We start from the raw sequence: 5373 nt of genomic DNA on the forward strand, positions 1-5373 counted from the left end.
ACTGTATCTATACTTTATTATCCATTAATACCCCCTCAAGGTGGAGCATGCAAGTCTTTAATGCTCAACTTAACCAATATTGCTTTAAACTTTTTTGCACCAAGAGTTTTAGTAAAAAGGTCGGCCAAACTGAGTGTGAGTGAGAACATAAGATGGAAGGAGGCGTTGGTGCAGGATCTCATCCCGAACAAGATGACAGTCTACTTCAATGTGCTTCATGCGTTCATGAAAAACTGAATTTTTAGCAATGTGAAGAGCAGCTTGACTGTCGCAATGGAGACATGATGAGGCACATATAGAGAGGAGAGTATATCTTTAATCCACTTCAACTCTTTTGTTGTCTGAGCCATTGAACGATATTCAGCCTCAGCAGAGGAGGCAGGCACGGTCTGTTGTTTCTGAATTTTTCAAGATATTAGTGAATTACCAAGCTGGATGAACCAGCTTGTGATTGACTTGCGAGTAAGTGGACAACTAGTCCAATCGGAGTTACACCATCCATAGAGCTGCAAATCATTTTTTTGTAGGAAAAGAATTCCTTGCTCAGGGTGTCCCTTTAAATAGCGTACAACACGTAAAGCGACTTGCCAGTGTTCGGTGTGTGAATTTTGCATGAACTGGGATAACATGTGAGCATCGTAGGCTAGATCAGGTTGAGTAAAACACAAATAAATCAGTCTTCTAATAAGTCGACGACATATGCTAGGATCAGATAAAAGAGAACCTGTAGCTGACCCCAAACGATGATTCTCTTCACACGATGTTAATACAGGCTTAGCACCTAGAAGTCCTGTTTCAGTGATTATATCAAAAGCATATTTTCTTTGACACATGAATATTCTAGTTTGAGATCTGGCAACCTCAACTCCCAAGAAGTACTTCAGCCGGTCTAAATCTTTCATGTAAAAATATTTGTGTAAATACTCTTTGAAATGTTGAACTGCAGTACTATTATTTTCTGCAATTACAAGGTCATCAACATACACTAAAACTACCAATTGTACGCTATTGTGGTGAAGTCTAAACAAGGAATAGTTTTTTGGGATTGTTGAAAATCATATTGAAGAAAGACAGATGAAAATTTTGCAAACTAGCAAAGTGGAGCTTGCCGCAGGCCATAGAGAGATTTGTGAAGTTTACAGACCAGTCCTTGTTGAGGCACTTTAAAACCAGATGGAAGCTTCATGTAAACGTCGTTATCAAGATCTCCATGAAGAAATGCATTGTGGACATCCATCTTGTGGAGTTCCCAATCTTGGGTTGCTGCCACTGCGAGTGTTGTGTGAATTGTTACCATCTTCACCACTGCGGAGAACGTTTCATTGTAATCCAAGCCTTTCACTTGATTATTTTCCAAAATTACCAGTCTTTCTTTGAACCTCTCTATTGTTCCGTCAGAATTGTATTTAATTTTATAAACCCACTTACATCCATGGGCTTTCTTTCCTGGGAGAAGAGTTTTGAGCTTCCAAGTGTCATTGATTTGAAGTGCACAAATTTCTTGGGGCATAGCTTCGTGCCAACACTCATCTCTAACTGCTTGTGAGAAAAATAAGGGCTCATGTTTTTTCTAAAGAGAAGCAAGAATACTGCGGTATTATTTGGAAAAAGAATTATAATTCACAAGATTTTGTATAGGATAAAGCACACCTGAGAATTTTGATGGAGACGGTGGTTGGCCAGTAGAGCTTATTGGTATCGTGGCAGCAGAGACGAAGTCGTGAAACCTGGCTGAGAATGTCTTCATGCGGTGACCCCGACCAAGTGGAACTTCCATCTTGACTAGTGGTAGATCGGAAGTCGGCGTTGTTTCTGTTGCACTTGGTTCTGATGCATCGTCAGCGATGTACTCTTCAATCTCTTCATTGAGTTCATGTCCCCCTTGTTTGTCAATAGATGTTTCAACGAGGGATTCTCTAGCACAATCATTTAAATGTGGAGTACTAGGTCCAAGTGTGGGTTCTGAACTTGACCTATTATGTGTGTCTTCTTCAACATTTGTTTCTGTTACAGGAGGTCCAATATCTTCAATCCTTGGCGCCGGTGCCAAAGCCTGAGCCTCTTGAAAAGGAAATATATCTTCAACAAAATGGACGTAACGAGAGACAAAGAAAACTTCTTTTTCCAAGTCAAATAGTTTCCATCCTTTTTGCCCAAAAGGGTACCCGACAAACACACATTTTCTACTACGACTGGCAAATTTGTCCCATTGCCTATTCTGATTTTGAGCATAACACAAAAGCCAAAAACCCTTAAATGTTCATAACTTAAAATTGTTCCATGAAAAACCTCATACGGAGTGCTACCCTTCAGTATTGAGAACGGAGTACGATTATTAAATAGCCAACAGTTAAGACACATTCTCCCTAAAACCAAATAGGAAGATTACCTTGAAAGCGTAATGATCTAGCAACATTGAGAATATGTCGATGTTTGCGCTCTACTCGTCCATTTTTTTGTAAGAAGTATTGTTTTAAACACATAAATTCCGTCCCATTATTAGATCGCACCATTTTAACATATTTGTTATATTGGCGTTCAACCAACGTGAAAAAGTTTTTCAAAGTGATTAATACCTCAGCCTTTTCTAATATATCCAAACCGCTCGTGAACAATCATCTACAATAGTTAAAAAATACGAAGCAACACACGAGGAGGGAGTTCTATAGAGTCCCCACAAGTCACAATGGATTAAATAAAAAATATTGGAAGCTTGATAGTCACTTAAAGAAAACTTATCTCTTGTTTGTTTGGATTTTTCATAAGTTTCACAAATTTCATTGCTTGTAGATTTCTCACTTACATTGGGGAGTATTTGCATAATTTTAAATGATGGATGCCCTAGTCTCTTATGTCAAAGCGCTAGTTGATTCTCTGTTCTGGCATGACAAGTTTGAATCTTGTGTGCCCTACGATACCAGTAGAGGTCATCCTTCCGCTCACCTGCTCCAATCAGCGTCCTCGAAGTGTGGTCCTGTATGACACAAAATTCATCAGTGAATTATACTAGACAATATTTTGCATCTATTAATTGAGAAACTGAGAGTAAGTTATATTTTAATTTAGGTACATAGAGAATATTTTTCAATTCAAGTCCTCTGTCAAGAATCACTATCCCTTGCCTGCACGCTATCACCTGCTCTCTATCCGGTAAACCTATTGGACATTCGCATATAGTTTTCTTTTCACATAAATTTTTTAGGGTTCCCGTCATGTGGTTGGAAGTTCCACTATCAATGATCCATAAATAAAAAATTCCCTTACCAGTCATTTTTTCATATTCATTTGGTTTTTGCTTGTTGATCATATCTACTAATACGTTCCATTACTCATTGGTCAATCCTGATATCTCACGTCTCTCGTCTTCTGTGTTGATAGCATGGCTACCACTTCTATCAGTGTGTGTCACATTTGCACGTGCTGGAATTCCTCCAATATGTGTGCCTTGTCGTCCGTAGCCTTTGTTACCGTCTCTTCCTTCATTCCTCGGTCGATCGCTCCACAATTCTGGATATCCCACAATCTGAAAGCATCCTTTAACATCATGCCCACTTTTGCCACAGAGCATATTGTTGATTTTTGGCTATGATCTCCTCGTCTTTTCATCCTGTTCTCTGCCTGCATTGCGAGTCCCACAACCAAACCTCTCTCTTCTGATGCCTTAGCCATCATTTTCACTCTCTCCCCTTGGACTAGCATTGCGTATACACGATTCAGTGTTGTCAAAGAATCTGTTGCTAGGATATTTGACCGCACTGTTTTGTAACTCGCATCATCTAAGCCCATCAGAAATTAGTGGACCCTCTCTTCTTCCCTTCATTTCTCAAGTTGAGAGCCAATCCCACACTTACATCCACCACATGTGCATTTGCGAATTTGCTCGCATTGTATTAATTCATCCCCAGTACTTTCAATTTCCTATAATACGCTGTCATGGCCATCCCTTCTTAATTATTGTATTCGTGGTCCGTTTGCAGCGAAAAACCATTGTTTGATATCTTTCCACAGTATCCGCACGTTCTCAACATATGCAACGGTTGACCGTAGGCTTGGTTCGATCGTGTTCAAGATCCAGGATACAATCATGGATTGGACTCTCCACCAATCCTCAAGATCAAGTGCATCTTTTTCTGGTTCTGTGAGAGTTCCATCGATGAATTTCCATTTTCTCCAAGTTCGAAGCGATATTTTCACCGTTCTAGCCCATTTCTCATAATTTTCTCCACGCAACTGCACTTGCGTGATTATATTTCTTGGGTTGTCACTCGCATTGAGGTCATATGGGGAGTAAATTTTCTTAGTTTCTTTTTCTGAAGTCTCTGATTCATTTGCAGAGTTCTTTTCTGGTTTTGAAGCCATGATTATGCTGTCTAGGTTCTTTTTGTGTTTGTCGATATTAGAGTCGCTCTGATACCATGTAGAAAATAAGTTGTTTCAACCTGCCTTTCTATTAGTCTCACACACACACACATATATACATCTTTTGATATAAAAGGCAAAATTTATGATCCTAATAAATTAGAATACATAACTTCCTATCCTAGTAATATATACATGAGAGTATTCAAAGAATATTGTATCTATACTTTATTATCCATTAATAAAAGGCATAATAAAATGTTAATGCATACCTCAAAGAATATTGTATCTATACTTTATTATCCATTAATAAAAGGCATAATAAAATGTTAATGCATACCTCAAATAGATAGAATTATACAAGGAAAAAAGCGAATTGTCTTTGACCAAGACCTTTTAAATCGTTTCAGAAGCATTGCTATAGGTGTATATAGTGAAGGATGAACGCAGATCGAATTAGATATAGTCAAAATCTTGATTTAATTTGTATTAAAATCATCAGATTGAATCTAATATTCACAATTTTTAAGTTTGAATTCGATTTAATCTGTACATTTGCGAAATATGCAGATCAGATCGAATATAAGATATATCCACAAAATATAAAAATATTTTTAAAAAATTATTTTTATAAAAAATATCAATAAATTTTTTTTAAATATGTTTATTTTTAAAATAATATTAAATATATCGAATCAAATTCGATAGTTTTGCAGATCATATCAATATCCACAATTTTTGAATCAAATTCGAATAAATACTTTAAATATGTGACTCAATCCGATGCATAAATATCCGAAGTAGACAAGCTAAAGTCCAAATATTTAATTGTCCATTAACTTAGATTGGAATTGGAATGTTTGGGGGAGATGCATGGGTTAGTAAGATTGACTTTGTAAGCTCCACCGAACAAATTATAACAACCACACGAAACTCCAAAATATTTTAAAAATATTTGAACAGAACATAAAAATTAGTCAAAATTAGTTTAAAGAAGTTTTATTTTATATTTAT

Source organism: Arachis ipaensis, chromosome B07 (assembly GCF_000816755.2).
Source record: "Arachis ipaensis cultivar K30076 chromosome B07, Araip1.1, whole genome shotgun sequence".
Classification (NCBI taxonomy): Eukaryota; Viridiplantae; Streptophyta; class Magnoliopsida; order Fabales; family Fabaceae; genus Arachis; species Arachis ipaensis.